General features: G+C 56.3%; 1 protein-coding gene across 1 annotated transcript in view; it reads left to right on the forward strand.

The window, feature by feature from the left end:
* Window positions 1-17,224, forward strand: part of ACOT7 (acyl-CoA thioesterase 7) — a 93,752-nt gene that overhangs the window by 3,869 nt on the left and 72,659 nt on the right. The window lies entirely within an intron of this gene.

Here is a 17,224-nt window from a genome sequence, read left to right on the forward strand (position 1 = left end):
AGCCATCATCCGGTGCCTCCCATGGTGCACACTAGCAGGCCGCTGGATCAGAAGCAGAGCAAGACTGGACCCTAGGCACTCCACACAGGGTGCAGGCATCCCAAGGAGAGGCTTAGCCCACGTGGTGCACGGAGCTGGATTCATATGTAAATATAGATAGGGACCTTTAACTAGAGACTCCTTTATGGGCAATGCGGTGTGAACGGAATTAAAAAATCAGAATGTACTGATAGATCTGTTGGGGGGAGGGTCTCTGAAATCCCTGAGCTGAGCTCCCTGGGGCCTGCAGGTACTTCGGAAACAACCGTGCTAGCGCGGGGGCACTGCTGATGGGTGACCTTGGAGCCCTTCATTTATAGGTGGTGAGACCTGCGAGGCTTTTTTTTTTTCTTCCTGCTTGTCATGCTCCAAGATACACATCTACCAGGAAGTTTATAGATATCCTGGATTGCTTTGTGCCCTACCGTGCCAGAACTGCCCAGACCAGTGCCGGTGCCCAGTGGATGTGCCAGTCAACATGAGCACAGCAGATCTGAATGTTGGTGTGGCACAGGGTTGCAGTTGTTTCCCCGTGGAGCTCTGTGTTTGACTTTACAATGGAATGACTGAAAACATAGAATCTGATTTACACAAACCACAGAGCTGGTATTCTGGAACATTCCATGAAGCGATGCCTAGTACTGGCTTCCTTCTTGCCTGAATGTACAGACCTTGGGTGAAGATGCGGTCTTTGTGGACCAGAGAGCCTGTGTTTGGGGAGGCCTGAACTGCCCAGACCAGTGCCGGTGCCCAGTGGATGTGCCAGTCAACATGAGCACAGCAGATCTGAATGTTGGTGTGGCACAGGGTTGCAGTTGTTTCCCCGTGGAGCTCTGTGTTTGACTTTACAATGGAATGACTGAAAACATAGAATCTGATTTACACAAACCACAGAGCTGGTATTCTGGAACATTCCATGAAGCGATGCCTAGTACTGGCTTCCTTCTTGCCTGAATGTACAGACCTTGGGTGAAGATGCGGTCTTTGTGGACCAGAGAGCCTGTGTTTGGGGAGGCCTGTGTCCAGCCTTGCCCTGTAAGTGGGCCAGGTGGCCTGGCATCACCCTGGACTTGGCACTTGCAATTGACCAGCTCGCTGGTTTCAGTCAGGCCAGAGCTGCTTTCTCCTTTGGCGCTCAGAGGCTCTGTGGGGTGAGGCTTCTCCCAGTGGGACCTCCACTAAGGGTGACCACACAGGTCGTCCTGGCCTCCTCTCCGTGGACACCCTTCCACTCTCAGAGATACCCTGGGGAGAGGGACAAATCACGTGGTTCCCCATGCATGGACCACCTCTGTCTGAGAACGGGGAGGCGTGGTACAAATGCAGATTTTCTGTGTGCAGTGTTGCAGCAGAATGCCAACAAAATTCAGATTTTAAAGTATTCCGTAGAATTCGATAATCCCTTGGAAAATGATATTAAAGAACTGCTATTTTTTAAAGATTTATTTGAAAGTCAGAGTTACAGTGAGAGAGGGAGAGACAGAGAAAGGAGAGAGATCATCCACCCCCTGGTTCACTCCCCAAATGGCTGCAATGGCCAGGGCTGGGCCAGGCGGAAGCCAGGAGCCAGGCGCTTCATCCGCGCCTCCCACGTGGGTGCAGAGGCCCAAGCAGTTGGACCATCCTAAGCTGTTTTCCCAGGCCATTAGCGGGTAGCTGGATTGGAAGTGGAGCAGCTAGAACTCGAACTGGTACCCATATGGGATGCGGCAACGTGGACAGCGGCCCAGCCTGCTGCGTCTCAGTGCTGGCCGTGGCGAGATCTGCTCACTGTGGTCCTGCTTTCTGGAATTTCATAACAATGGAGTCCTGTTTAGCGCACGCCTGTGGCCTCACGTGTGTGTGTGTGTGTGTGTCCGTGTCCCTGTGCCTCCCTTCCCGTTTGTCGCCCAAAATAATGCAGGGCCTGGGGGAGGTGGGGTCCAGAGCTGTGGCGTAGTGGGGGAGGCCTCTGCCTGTGATGCCAGCGTCCCATGAGTGCCGGTTTGTGTCCTGGCTGTTCCACTTCTGATCCAGTCCCTGCTGATGGCCTGGGAAAGGCAGTGGAAGATGGTCCAAGTGTTTGGGCCCCTGCCACCCACATGGGAGACCTAGATGGAGCTTCTGGCTCTTGGCTTTGGCCTGGCCATTGTGGCAACTTAGGAAGTGATGGAAGATTCTCTCTCTCTCTCTCTCTCTCTCTCTTTCTCTCTCTTTCTCTCTCTTTCTCTCCCTCTTTCTCTCCTTCTGTCTCGGTGACTCTGATTTTCAAATAAATAAATCTTAAAAAAAAAATCAGTGCAGCGCTGGCCACTGTGATCTGTGGATCTGAGTTGTACTTTAGGTGGGCTCATTGTGCTGCGGTCCTTCAAAGGGGTCTTTCCTCTTTGAGAGGGAAATTCTGCAGATGCTAAGGGGGCCTCTGGGCTGGGCTGCACCGTGTCCTGGCCTCAAGGAGCCAAGGGGAGCAGAGGAACCAGAGGGCCCTGAATTGGTGGCTTTGGAGCTGCCCAGCGGAGACCTGGGGCCTCATCCCTTCTTCCCCTGGAAGTGTTTGTGTTCCACAGCAGAGAACAGGAGGAGAGACCCCAAGCCTCGCCTCCCACCTCGGAATCCAGGGCAGGGAGAGGGACGCCCGGGACTCTGCATCTCCCTCAGCCCCGCTGGAGCCGGAGCCGTCCTGGCACCTGCCGCGCCGCCCTGCCTTGCCTTCCTGCTGCCCGGCTGGACTCAGACCTCTGCCACTTGGCAGCCTCCCAGCTCGGCCGTGGGCAGCGGGGCCGAGGGCCTTCTGGCTCCTGTGTGGTGGAAGCTGCCTGGATCCGCGCAGGGAGCAGCTTCAGGGGTCAGGAGATGGGGGTGCCGAGGGTGTTCCTGCCATCCCACAGCCTGGCGGTGCCTTGTCTCTCTCTCATTTGCTCTGAGAGAGCCCTGCGCTGAGTCTCCAGGCTAAGTCACAGTTCCGTGCATGGCTTGGCTCCGGAAGCTGAACAGCCAGCCAGCCCGACTGCCCACTCGGAGCAGGAGGGAGAAGGAGCCGGCGGCACACGGTTCCTGGTGGGTCCCGGCTCCTCCCTGCCTACCTGGGTGGCAGTCACTGGAGCCCCTCTGCTGAGCCCACTCACTGCCGGATGAAGCTGCTGGCCAGGGTGCTCTGCCTTGGTGAGCTCGGGAGGTCAACAGCCTGGCAGAGGGACTGGGCATCCGGCCGGGCTGTTGGAGCCAGGTCTTGCCTGCCGTCGGCCCAGCCCTGCAGAACCACCACGGAATGGTAGGATGACTGGCAGTGTCGGGGGCCCACAGAGCTGCCTCCCCTCCCATTCCCCCTCCGCTGCTACCGGCTTGAGGTGCCTACTGGGCAGCCTGCCCCGTGGCCACATGACAGAGGATTTGTTGGGAATCCTTTGCTGTGGGTGGTGGGGGCTGGGCCTCCAGGGAGCTGCAGGTTTTGTCGGATGGGCCGTGCCCTCTGAGGCATTCAACCTTGCCTGGGACCTTTGCGCTTCCCTGGGCTCCAGGCCTGGCGGTGCTGGGCTGGGGAGGGCAGGGACCTTTCAGGGCCTGAAGCCGACCTCTAGGTGCCAGCAGCTGTGTGGCACCCAGCCCAGCAGCTGGCTGTTGGTGTTGGCTCCCACACGGCCCCATGTTGCCCTGGGCTCAGTTTGAGCTGTGATTTTGGCCTGGAAGTTGGTGCAGGGCCAGAGGGAGTGTCCTCCCACAAGCGGCTGACCTTTTGCAGTGCACCGTGCCTTCCAGCAGTTTCTTGCTGCGAGACTTCGCAGAAACCTGGCTGAGTGGGCCCGTGCCCCCGCCCCCACCCCGCTGGGTGCTGGCTTCCTGAGACGTGGCCCCACCTCATGTGCGTGTCCATCGGTGTGCACGGCTCCGTGGTTTCAGTGTGCTCCCAGCCCTGTGTGACATCACCTCTGTCAGTTTTGCAAGAGGTGGCAGGAGGGGCTTTTGTTGAGGGCCATGGAGCTCCTGAAACCCTTGGAGTCTCCCAGGTGACCACAGAGTGGCTTTTGTATGCTAATGAGAGGACAGACAGCTGGGCCCTGGGTCCAGGCTCCTGAAGGACTTGGCGGGATAGAGGGTTGCAATTCTTAGCCCCACTCCCGTGTGCCTCCCACCTCCATCCGGGGAAGGTGAGGGCCTGGAGACTGAGCCAACCACAGTGCCGATGATTTCATCAGCTGGGCCCATGCAGTGGAATCTCCCTAAAACCCCCTAGACTTGACCTTAGGGTCTGGGGACTTCCCGAGTGGTGACCACACCCAGGTTCTGGTGGGCGGTGGCCCAGAGTGGGCGTGGAAGCCCCGTCCCCATACCCTGGCTCCTGCGTCTCTTCCATGTGGCCAGTCCTTTGCAGGAGTCCTGTAGTGAGAAGTGAGGCGCCCTCCTCAGTCCTGCTGGCTGTTCTAGCAAATGATCAAACCTGAGCAGGGGCTCGTGGGAACCCTGCTGTGTAGACAGCTGTGGGCCTTGAGGCTGGCACCTGAGCCCTTCACCTGTGGGGCCTGAGTTGAGCTAAGCTGTAGGACAAGCAGGTGGAAAAGTGGGGTTGGCGCTGTGAGAGCGGCCCACCTGGGCACACAGTGCTGGCTCGGGTGGGAAGCTGGCGGCTGGCCTTTGGGGAGTCGCCAGACTTTTCCCAGATGGCTGCTCCACCTTCATTCCCACCAGCAGTGTGAGGGGCTCCGTCTGTCTCGGTGACCCTACTGTCCTGGTGCCTCCGTGGTGCCATCTCGTGTGGTTCTGGTAGCATTTCCTGATGAGTGGTAAAGACACGGGATGTCTTTTCCTGAGCTTTTTGGACATTTGTGCATCTTTGGAGAGTTGTCTCTTTTCTAATTGGCTTATTTGTCTTTTTAAAATGTTTATTAATTTTTGTTTATTTGAAAGAGTGACACAGAGAGAAAGAGAGAGAGAGAGACCTTCCATCCTTGGTTCAGTCCTCAAATGCTGCAGGAGCTGAGGCTGGGCCACGCGGAGGTCAGGAGCCAGGAGCCCGATCTGGGTCTCACACGTGTGACAGGGACCCGAGTGTCTCAGCCACCAGCTGCTGCCCCGGGCACATTAGCAGGAAGCACAGATAGCGTTCGATCCCAGGCACTCTGATATGAGAGCCAGGTGTCCCAAGAAGTAGCGGGTTAACACCCTGGCTTGAAGCGCCAGCATCCCATATTGGCGCCAGTTCGAGACCTGGCTGCTCCACTTCCTACCCAGCTCTCTGCTATGGCCTGAGAAAGCAGAAGAAGTGGTCCAATTTGTTGGGCGCCTGCACCCATGTGGGAGACCCGGAAGAAGCTCCTAACTCCTGGCTTCGGATCAGCACAGCTCCAGCCGTTGTGGCCAATTGGGGAGTGAACCAGCAGATGAAAGACCTCTCTCTCTCTGCCTCTCCTCTGTGTAACTCTGACTTAAAAAAAAGATTTACTTATTTATTTATTTGAGAGGCAGATTGAAAGAGGGGGAGAGAGAGGATGCGCTTCTATCCCTGGTTCACTCCCCAAATGGCCACACCAACCAGGTCTGTGCCAGGCTGAAGCCAAGAGCCTGGAACTGCATGCAGGTCTCCCATGTGGGTGGCAGGGGCCCCAGTACTTGGGTCGTCGTCTGTTACTTTCCCAGCACATTAGCAGGGAGCTGGATGAGAAGTGGAGCAGTGGGGACTCAAACTGGTGCTCTCACACGGCCTGCGGCCACGCAGGTGGCAGCTTAGCCTGCTGTGCCGCAGCGCCCGCCCCGTCTTTTTCTTATTGAGTAGTAAGATTCCTTGTGTGTTTCAGTACAAGTCCCTTCTCAGATACGGACTTTTTTATTTAAATTTTTCTCCAGTTTAAAACCTTGTGTTAAATGCACCTGCCACGGCCCATCCTGTGGTTTTCAAGCACACAGTTCAGTGCTGGGAAATCTGCCGTGCGGCCCTCGCCGCTCCGTCTCCATCCCTCTTTGCATCTTGCAAGACTGAAAGTCTGGGCTCTCGGCAGCTCCCCGCTTCCTCTTCCTCCCGGCCCCTGGCCCCCGTCTGCGTCCTGCGTCTGTGATGCTGACCACTCTGATGACCTCACGCCTGCACAGTGGCTCGCCCTGTTTGTCTTTCTGTGACTGGCTTATTGTTGAGCGTAATAACGTCAGGATTTATCCAGGCTGTAGCGTGTGTCAACATTTCCTTCCTTTTTTTTTTTTTTTTAAAGATTTATTTATTTATTTGAGAGGCGGAGTTACCGACAGAGAGAGGGAGAGACAGAGCAAGAGGTCTTCCATCCACTGGTTCACTCCCCAAATGTCTGCAACAGCTGGAGCTGCGCTGATCCAAAGCCAGGAGCCAGGAGCTTCTCCCAGGCCTTCCATGAGGGTACAGGAACCCGAGTATATGGGCCATCTTCCACTGCTTTCCCAGGCCATTAGCAGAGAGCTGGATCGGAAGTGGAGCAGCTGGGACTTGAACCAGCCCCCATAAGGGATACTGGCACCGCAGGAGGAGGCTTAACCTACTACACCGCAGCGCCGGCTCTATTTCCTTCCTTTTTAAGGCTAAATGATATTCCACTGTGTGGATAAACCACATTTTGTTTCCATGTTTAGCTATTTTGAAAAATGCTGCTATGAACATGGGTGTGTCAACATCTCTGAGGCCTTGCTTTCAGTTCTTTTGGATGCATACCTGGAAGTGTGATTACTGGATCATAGGCTAATTCCATTTTTATTATTTATTTTAAAATTGTTTACTTACTTGAGAGGGGAGGGAGGGAGGGAGAGAGAGGGAGGAGGGAGAGAGAGAGGGGGAGAGAGAGAGAGAGAGAGGGAGAGAGAATGCTTCCATCTGCTGATTCATTCCCCAATTGCCCGCAGTGACTCAGGCTGGGTCAGGCCAAGGCCGGGGGCTAGGAACTCCATCGAGAGCTCCATGTGGGTGGTAGGGACCTGAGACTTGAGCCATTACCTGCTGCCTCCCAGCGTGTATATCAGCAGGAGACTGGAATTGAGAGTAGTGCACACACTCAAATTCCAGTGTGGAGTGTGGGTGTCCCGGCCAGTGTCTTAACCACTGTGCCAAACACACACCTCTATTTTTAATTTTTTGAGGTGTCATCCTGCCGTTTTCTGTAGTGCTGTACCACTTTACAGCCCCACCCGTTCCGCCACAGCCTTGCTGACACTGGTTCTGGCTGTTTTGTCAGTAGCCGTACTGGTGGGTGTGGAGTCGCGTCTCACTATACTTTTATTTGCATTTCCCCAATAACTAATGATGATGAACGTCATGTCGTGTGCTTGCAGGTAATCTGTGTAATTTCTCTGGAGAAATGTCTATTCCAGGCCTCTAGCCCATTTTTTTAAAAAAGATTTATTTATTAGAAAGGCAGAGAGAGAGAGAGAGAGACAGAGAGGTCTTCCCTATGCTGGTTTGCTCCCCAGATGGCCACAATGGCCAGAGCTGTGCTGATCAGAAGCCAGGAGCCTGGAACTTCTTCTGGATCTCCCACATGCGTGCAGGAGCCCGACTCGGGCCATCTTCTACTGCTTTCCCAGGCCACAGCAGTGAGCTGGATCAGAAGTGGAGCAGCCAGGACTTGAATCTGTAGCCATGTGGGATGCTGGCAATGCAGGCAGTGGCTTTTAGATTTATTTATTTATTTGAAAGTCAGAATAATGGGGGGAGGATCAATCTTCCACCCGCTGGTGTGCTCCTCAGATGGTGACAACAGCCGGGGCTCAGCTGGGCTGAAGCCAGGAGCCAGGAGCTGCATTTGAGTCTCCTGTATGAGTAGCAAGAGCTCAGGCGCCTGGGCCTTCTTCCACCGCTCCCCGGGCACATCGGCAGGGAGCTGGATTGGAAGTGGAGCAGTGGCACCTGCGCCCTGGTAGGGGAGGCAGGCGCCCCAGCTGGAGACTTGCCATCTGCTCACAGCACCGCCCCTCTGATTGGTCCTGAGTTACATCTTGCGTAAGCCGTTAGATAAAGGCCCAGCTTCCTTCTTTTCCATGCCATTGGTTGAAAACACTGCTCTCCCCTTGAAGGATCTTGGCGTCTGTTGTAAGTGATGGGGCCGTGTGTCCTTGTTATCGCCTTGTTCTTCTTCCTCAAGATTATGCTGGCTATTTCAGAACCTTTGGCAGACACTTTACCCATTGAATGGGTTGTCCTTTCTCACCAATTTCTTTTAAGCTTTTTTCCCAGGACCCGGGTTGTGGTGTGGCGAGGTAAGCCTCTGTTTGCAATGCCAGCATCCCACATTGGAGCTCCGGTTTGCGTCCCTGCTGCTCCACTTCCAGTCCAGCTCCCTTCTGATGCAGCTGGGGTGGCAGCGGAAGATGGCCCAAGCGCTTGGGCCCCTGCCCCCAGCATGGAGACCAACATGGTTCCTGGCGCCTGACTTTGGTCTGGCCCAGCCCTGGCAGTGGCAGCTGTTTGGGAAGTGAACCAGAGAATGGAAGATGTCTCTCTCTCTGCTTTTCAAATAAGTACATACTTTTAAAAAATTCTATTTTACTTCTTTTTAATTTTAGAATTTATTTTACATTATTTATTTACTTACTTGAAAAGTTAGTTATCCAAATGTTCGTAACAGCCAGGACTGGCAGGTAGAAGCCGGCAGCTGGGACTCAATTCTGGTCTCCCACGCAGGCGGCAGGGGCCCAGCTGCCGAGCATCCAGCCGTCCGTGCTGCCTTCCAGGTTGCACGTTAGCAGGAAGCTGGAACTGGAGGCAGAGCTGGGACTTGAACGCAGGCACTCCACGGGGTACATGGGCACTGCAGGTGGTGCCTTAACTGCCGTGCCAGATCTCCTGCCCTGCTGGTATCTTTTGAAGCAAATTGTTTTCAAGTTTCTTTTTTAAGATTTTATTTATGTTGAAAGAGTTACAGATAGAGAGGGAGCAGAGAGAGAGAGAGGTCTTCCATCTGCTGGTTCACTCCCCAGTTGGCTGCAATGGCCTGGGCTGGGCCAGGCCAAAGCCAGGAACCAGGAGCCAAGAGCTTCATCTGAGTCTCCTGTGTGGGTGGCAAGAGCCCAAACGCTTGGGCCATCTTCTGCTGCTTTTCCAGGCCGTTACTGGGGAGCTTGATCAGAAGTGCTGCAGCCAGGAAAACCAGTGCCCACAGAGGATGCCCGTGTAACAGGCAGTGGCTTTACCTACTATACCACAACATCGGCCCCTAGCTTGTGTTTTGTTATTGCTTGTGTGTGTGTGTGTGTGTGTGTGTGTGTGTTTTAAAGGTTTATTTATTTATGATTTGAAAGGCAGAGTTACAGAGAGGCGGAGGCAGAGAGAGAGAGAGAGAGGTCTTCCATTCACTAGTTTACTCCCCAAATGGCCACAATGGCTAGAGCTGGGCCAATCTGAAACAAGGAGCCAGGAGCTTCTTCCAGGTCTCCCACGTGGGTGAAGGGGCCCAAGGACTTGGACCATCTTCTATTGCTTTCCCAGGCCACAGCAAAGAGCTGGATCGGAAGTGGAGCAGCTGGGACTTCAACCAGTGCCCACATGGGATGCCGGCACCGCAGGCTTTACCCGCTGTGTCACAGCGCCGGCCCCTGCTTGTGTTTTGGCTGTTATATGTAAGAAACTGTTGCCGAATCCATGGTGACACAGATGTAGGTCTATATTTTCTTTGAAGAGTTGTACGGTTTTAGCTTTTTACGTTTAGGTGTCTGACCTATTTTGAGTAAATAGGTGTGGTGTGAGGTGGGGGCCCAACTCCGTTCCCTTGCGTGGGGACACACCTCTGTGTGTGACCGAGAAACAGGTTCTGAGAGCCAGCAGCTTCAGGGCTGAAGTCACAGCCTCCCGGCCTTGGCTGCGCTTTGCCGTGGCTGCTCAGCTGTGACTGACTGTTGAACGCTCTTCTGAGGTGTCTGTCTGACCCCGGGGACAGAAGCACAGGGCCGAACAATGCTGAAACTGCGGGACGGAATCCGAGGGCCTCGCGTGGACAGGCCCTGCTCCACGAGGGCCCCATCTGTCTGCCCCTCCCCCTCCTGAACGTGACTCCTACCCTGCCAGCCCTTGTGTCCCTGTCTCCCCCCTGCAGGTGTTCTGTGGCCTTGGCCTCTTCCACTGCAGGCAGCAGGCAGGCTCTTACTGTCCAGTCCTCCTGGGACAGGTCCTCAAGGGACACCTCGCTAGGGTCACGCCAGATGCCCAGACTCCTTTGTGCCCCGCCTTTCGCCTCGCAGAGGCTTGGGTCTGTGGCAGGCCAGGGGGCCAGCAGGCGTGACTGAGACCAACCAATGTGGGTTTAAGCTTTGAGCACTGGGCGTCAGAGATGTGAGCCAAATCAGAACTGCAGTCCACACTGGGGAGGAGGCTGTTAGAGTAGGAGGTGTATTCTCCTGGAGAAATCATTGCTGGAAGTGAAAGAGCATCCTGACAGCATGGTGGGTAGAGGGGAGCCCTGAGCCCTGGGAGGAGCGGCCACCACCGAGCAGGTCATCCTGGTTCACCCTGGAGGCGCAGGTGTTGCCCTTGTTTTACAGATGGGGAAACTGAGGCAGACAGGACTAGCCCAAAGAGCTCACCAGAATGCAGGCTGCTGGTCCTGAGTCCTTGACCCAGGACAGATGCTCTGAAGGAGGGCATGAGACAAGCCACAGGGACAGCAGCTGGGAAAAGCGTGCTGTAGTTGGTGCCTCCCCAGTTCTGGTTTCTGAGTGGGTGGGATTACAAGTGGGGTGGTCTCCCCCACTCAGCATGAGGCTGGGGAGTTCTCTGAGCCCACGGGGTGTCTGAAGGAGAGCGAGTCCTTGGTGTCTTGAAGTCAGGGTGCTGCTTGGGTGCCCAGGAGTGCCCTCTGCCCTGGGCCTGGGAGAGGACCCTGTGGTAGCTGCCCCATAGGACGGGCCTGCCCGACCCCAGACCGTGTGCGGTGTGTGCTTCGCTGTCACCCGGAGAGAGGGCGCTGGAAGTGTGTTGTCAGGGTCCAGAGTCTGTCCTGTGCTGGTCCACCTCCCCGCAGCAGGGGCCGTGCCGCCCCCATGCACCGATGCACCTGCTGACAGACCCCAGGCCCCCACCGCAGCCTCCCACTGAGGCTGTGAACTATCCCGCCTGCTCTGGGACGCCCACCCGCTCTGGGACGCCCACCCGCTCTGGGACGCCCACCTGCTCTGGTGCGAGCTGCTTACGGGCCCTTGGCCTTGTGACTGGCGGCCACGATGTTTTGGATGACAGAGCTTTCCGTTGGTGCGTGCGTTCGCTGTTGTGTGGCTGTGTGTGGAACTCCGCTGTAACAGCTGAGCTGCCTCTGCTGCCCTGGGTGTCCCAGGAAAGCAGGTCCTGCAGGACTGGGGTTCTGGTCCTTCCTGTAACGACAGGCAGGTGACACTCGTAAACCGACCTGATGTTTGCCTCTGACTCCTGTCCGAGTGGTATCGCTGGTCTTATTTCAGCGTATCCAAGTGTCGTTTTTAAAACTGATTTTGTTTTTGTTTGCTTCCATGCACCTCCTAGGGTTTTCCTACATCTTTTATGTTCGTAACAGAATATCGGCCCCCTCCACGCCACCCTGGCTGGAGATCTTTGACTCTAATAAGTCTTTTTAAATCTCAAGAAAAAATATAGAACATTGGATAGAATTAATTGAAGAGTGTGTTTAGTTTTGTAGACGCGGCCCAGCTGCCGCCCCAGGTGATGGTGAATGAGGCGCCTGCAGCTCTGTGCCCTCGGGCCGTGTGTGTGTGTGTGTGTGTGTGTGTGTTGGGTCCCGGCCATGCTGACAGGTGTGCCGTGGCGCTCCACTGTCTCCCTGATCTGCAGTTCCCTGTCACGTGCTTGTTTGCCATCCGTGTATTTTCTTTTATGAAGTTTCTCTTTAGGTTTCTGGCTCATTTTTATTTATTTTATTTTATTTTTAAAGGTTTATTGATTTGAAAGGCAGACACACACACACAGGTGTTCCATCCTCTTGTTCCCTCCCCAAATAGCTGCAACAGCCAGGTCTGGGCCAGGCTGAACCAGGAGTCAGGAACTCCGTCCGGGTCTCCCATGGGGTGCAGGGGCCCATGCACTTGGGTCGTTTTCTAGTGCTCTCCCAGGTGCGTTAGCAGGGAGCTGGATTGGAAGTGGAGCTGCTGGGACTTGAACTTGCGCTCTGATATGGGATGCCAGTGTGGCAAGTGGTGGCTTAACCAGCTGGACCACAGTGCTGGCCCCTGGCCCGTTTTAAATTGGGGACTTCCTGTTGAGTTCTTGTGTTTTGGATACGGTTCTGTTAGCAGGTGTCTGTCTTGTAAATATCTTCTCCCAGTTGGTGGCTTGTTTTTTAATTCTTTTTCTTTTTTAAAGATTTATTTATTTATTTATTTGAAAGTCAGAGTTACAGAGAGAGAGAGAGAGAGAGAGAGAGAGAGGTCTTCTATCTGCTGGTTCACTCCCCAGTTGGCTGTATCCGGCCGGAGCTGCGCCAATCCAAAGACAGGAGCCAGGATCTTCCTCCAGGTCTCCCACATGGATGCAGGGGCCCAAGGGGTTGTGCCATCCTCTACTGCTTTCCCAGGCCAGAGCAGGGAGCTGGATTGGAAGTGGAGCTGCCGGGACTTGAACCAGCACCCCTATGGGATGCCAGCACTGCAGGCGGTGGCTTTGCCCGCTGCGCCACAGCGCCGGCCCCGCCTTTCATTCTTGTAGCAGCGTCTTCCTCAGGGCCAAGTGGGCACTTGAGCGTTGTTCCCGGGCAGCTGTGACCCTGTCAGGGCCAGCCTGGCTCTCTGAGCGTGTGCTCGGTCGCTTCCTCCGGCCGGCCGGCCCCAGCGGCTCGCACAGTACTGTGGTTCAGCGGGTTACACGTGGAGTGCAGTGACTGACGGGGTTGGGGCTGGCCCTGGAGAATGCAGGCCTCATCCCGTGGGTTGGTTTGCCCTTGGCGTCTGAGCCCTACCTCCATGGAGGCACCTGCCAATGTGGCCTGTAGGTGGTGCTGTTCCATGTCCAGGGCAGGGCCCTGGGCCCCTGTGGGGTAGAGGCTGCGTCCCCACAGGGACTCACCACACCCAGTGTCTTCACTCAGTGAGACTCAAGGTGGCGTGTTGACTCTGGAGCAGTGACTCTGGGTGGCGAGGGTCCCTGCCAGTGCCCGCAGGCATGTGCCAGGGCTTCGGTGCCAGGCAGTGCTGGGCTCCTAGTGATCCCTCTGGGCTTTCTTCTAGGCCCTGTGCCATGTGGACGCAGAGCCGGTGGCTGGAGCACTGGGCACACCCTGCTTCCAGCACTGGGCCGTTACATGAAGAACCACTCCAGCGTTTGTCTTCCAGCCTCTGTAGGGACAGGTGCTTCTGTGGCTCCCGTGGGCACAAGCCAGCAGCGTGGTGGTCGTGTTAATTGTCGGTGTGCGCTTAGCCGTTAGAAGCTCTCCAGCTGTTTCCAAAGTGGCTGTGCTGTTTTGGGATTCCAGCTGCCATGGGAGAGTGAGAGTTCCACTCGTCCATGTCCTTGTCAGCACTTCGCTGTCTTCTACATTTCGTCACCATGATAGGTGTGTAGTAGGAGTTCTGTGGCTTTGTGTTTTCCTAACATGTAATGAATGCTATTTTTTTTTTTAAGATTTATTGATTTGAAAGGCAGAGTTACCAAGAGAGACAGAGAGAGCTCTTCCAGTGACTGCTTCAGTCCCCAGATGGCTGCAGTGCTGGAGCTGGGCCAGGCCCTCCGTGTGGGTCTCCCACCTGGGCGGCAGCATCCTGAGAACGTGGGCCGTCATCTGCTGCTCTCGCAGGAGCGTTAGCGGGAGCTGGATTAGAAGCTGAGCAGCTGGGACCTGCACTGGTGCCCGTATGGGATGCGGTGTGGTGGGTGGCAGCCTGACCTGCTCCACAGTGCTGGCCCCGAGTGTGTTTTCCTGGGCATGTTTGCAGCCACCATATCTTGTTTGATGGAATGTCTGCTCAAGTCTTCCGGCTGTTTTAGGAAACTGGGTTGTTTGTTTTCTTATCGTTGTGCTTTGAGACACTTTATGGAGCCTGGCTGTAAGCTGCTGCCCCTGCAGCCTCGTGGGGCCGAGGAGTGAGTTTGGGGAGGAGCATCAATGCCAAGTTCGCTGTCTGGTGGGCTAGGCTTGCCCTTCTCTCTCTTCTTGCTGCCTGTCTGCCTTTCTCCACTGGCCGTGGCCTCGGCCCCTCCTTTTTGGGCTGTGCCCCCTTCAGATGCCTTTGGACGCTGCGGAACATGGAGACCCGCCTCTCCCGGAACGTGCGCACTTTGTAGTTTCTCGGATGTTATCGCCCCCGGAGCTAGTTCTGCTTCCTTTGTTTGAAGTGGAAATGGCACCGCCTGGCCTCCTGGCCCAGCAGTGTGCGTTTTTCTTCAGACTAAATCTGGGGAGTGCCTTCCTGGGGCAAGGGTTAGGGTGTCCGAGGGCCCCGGCTGGTGCCTCCCAGGCAGCCACCTGTCCTCTAGGGAAGAGCCTGCCTCTTTCTCCATAGCTCCGGCCTCCTGTTGTTGGCTGTTTATACTGAGGTGCCACTCACACAGCAGAGCTCCCCGTCCACAGCGAATGGTCCCATGTCTTACGTCGAGATTGTGAGAGTGTGTTACCATCACCACTGTTTGATTCCAGATCATTTTCACCACCCCCAGCCCCTGTCACCTGCCCATCTACTTTGTCTCTTTGTAGCTAATTATGTATTTTTTTGATCTTTCTTTCTTTAAGATTTATTACTGAGACCAGTGTTGTGGCACAGTAGGTTAGACCATGACCTATGACCATCTATGGCCATGGCCATCTTTACTGCTTTCCTAGGCCATAGCAGAGAGCTGGATCAGAAGTGGAGCAGCCGGGACTCGAACTGGCACCCAAATGGGGTGCTGGCACTGCAGGCAGCAGCTTTACCCACTATGCCACATTGCCAGCCCCTGCAGTTAATTTTTTAAAGTTCATTCAGGAGGTGTACACAGCACAGCTCTAATCTGCTGATTCACTCTCCAAATGCGTGTAGTGGCCAGGCTGGACTGGGGTCCTGGGAACGTGCTCCAGGTCTCCCACATGGTGACGGGGACCCGGTGGCTTGAGCCATTACCACTTCCTCCCAGGAACTGCAGGAGCCAGAGCTGGGCGTTGATCCCAGGTGCTTCGTTGTGGGGTAGGGTGTCTTTTTTTTTTTTTTTTTAAATAATTATTTATTTATTTGGACAGCAGAGTTACAGAGAAGCAGAGGCAGAGAGGGAGGGAAGGAGGGAGGGGTCTTCTGTTCTACTGCTTCTCTCCCCAAATGATCGCAATGGCCGGAGCTGGGCCAATCCGAAGCTGGGATCCAGGAGCTGCTTCTGGGTCTCCCACGCGGGTACAGGGGCCCAAGGACTCGGGCCATCTTCCACTGCTTTCCCTGGGCATAGCAGGGAGCTGGATTGGAAGTGGAGCAGCTGGGACTAGCAGCGCTCTGATATGGATGCCGGCACTGCAGGCACTGGCTTTACCCGCCGCGTCTCTACGGGCATCTTAATTGCTCCGCCAGGCGCCTGCCTCTGCTTCCTGTGACCTCGGCCCTGCCTGCTCGGCACTTAGCGTGTCAGTGCAGTGCCTCGATGGGGGCCGGCTCCTTCCTCAGCAGGTGTCTGGGTTCCTGTGGTTTAGAACTGGCAGGGGCTTTGTTCCCTGTTAGGGCTGAGTCTGGTTCTCTCTGTCCGCCGGTGTTGGCCAGCTGGCCCGTCTCCACCATCTGGCAGAGGCTGCTGTGGACGCTGGCACACGTTGAGTGGCCCCGTTCAAGATGGTGTCTGGTTGGTTCGCAGTGGGGAGCAGCACCGCACGGTGGTTTAACCTTGAGGTCATTACCTGTGAGTCCCCAGCATGTCTGTGGAATGCTGTGCGCGGCTCGGGCCAGCGTTGCCAGGCAAGACGGGTGCGTCCTGGCTGCTTTGGGGTGGGTGGTGTGCCCAGGGCTGGGTGGAGGGGAAGCCAGGGTTGCTGAGGGCGGTGGGAATGCCCGCCTGAGGGCTGGGCTAAGTCCGAAGGGCACGGCGTCGGGGTCCCAGGCCAGTGCTGCTACTTCTGGACGGCCAGCACAGACCGGGGACCATGCTCGTGCTGCGACGAGGCGCGTGCCTGACAGTCCTTGGGAAGGGCCGCGGCGAGGCCCGGCTTAGGCCAAGGGCCAAGCAGTGAGTTGGGGGCCGAGAGGAGCTGTGGGGTTGTCGGGGTGGGGGTGGTGTCAGGGAGAGGCCGGGTCTGTGTACCCAGGTGGGAGGAGTGGTGGCTCCGGGTGCTCTGTGCCCTGAGGGTCCTTCCTCTGGCTTGCACGTGACAGATGGACTTGATTGGACCTTGTGCATGGCCCTGGGGTCTCTGTAGAGCGCACCCAGAATACGCTCTCTGCTGGTCCTGGGTGGTGTGGAAGCAGAGCTTGGCCCCTGATTCGAGGATGGAGTGGGAAGGGGGACTGCCTTGGCCTTGCCTGCCTACCAAGCACTGGGAGACCCGGAGCACGGGACTTGGGACGGGGCTGGGCAGGCCTCTGCATCGGGCATGGGTGTGGGGGGCTTTGGGAGCCTCAGTCCGGGCTTCACTGTCGAGAACGTGGCCCGGGCCCTCTCCGCCCCGACTTCCCTCCAGGCAGACACTTCCGGTGTGGTTGCCGGGGCCCCTGTAGAACCTTCTCCCCTGCCTGGCTTCCCGGCACCCGGCCTCCTGGGTTGGGGCAGCTCCGGGCTCCCCGTGGGCCCCAGGCTGGTGGCGTCTGTCAGGCTAGACCAGAGCTGTCTCCCTCTCTCTCTCTGCTTAGAGGTGAGAGGGTTCACGGGAAATGGCACTTGTACTTTCAGTAAGAACATACGCTTCCTGCTTTTATCAGAATGGCCCTCCAGATGAGGAAGTCGTCCAGGACTGGCAGCTGCGTGGAAGCAGGGGAAGCCGGCCTTTGATAAGGGGCAGTCTGAGCGGGCGTGGCTGCTTGATAAGAGACCCTGTGGGCCCTCCGCCCTCACGCGCGGTGGCTGTGAGCTTGTGCAGCCCGGGGCGTGGAGCCAGGACCTGGCCTGTGGCCCTCGGGTGCACTCGTTCATTCCTTAGGCCCCAGCCTTGCCTGACCGAGTCGCTTCTGTGCCCGGTGTGCCCTGGCTGGGGGACTTGCGTCCTGGCTGGGGGACTTGCGTCTCAGTTGCCAGTGCAGGATTCCTGAGGGTGCTGCCTGCCCAGGTGACAGCACCCCTGCCCCCAGACCCTGTGATTGAGGTCTGTGTTTCTAACACCCGTGGAAGGGGAGGGGGCGTGCC

The sequence above is a fragment of the Oryctolagus cuniculus genome, chromosome 7, assembly GCF_964237555.1.
Source record: "Oryctolagus cuniculus chromosome 7, mOryCun1.1, whole genome shotgun sequence".
NCBI lineage: Eukaryota > Metazoa > Chordata > Mammalia > Lagomorpha > Leporidae > Oryctolagus > Oryctolagus cuniculus.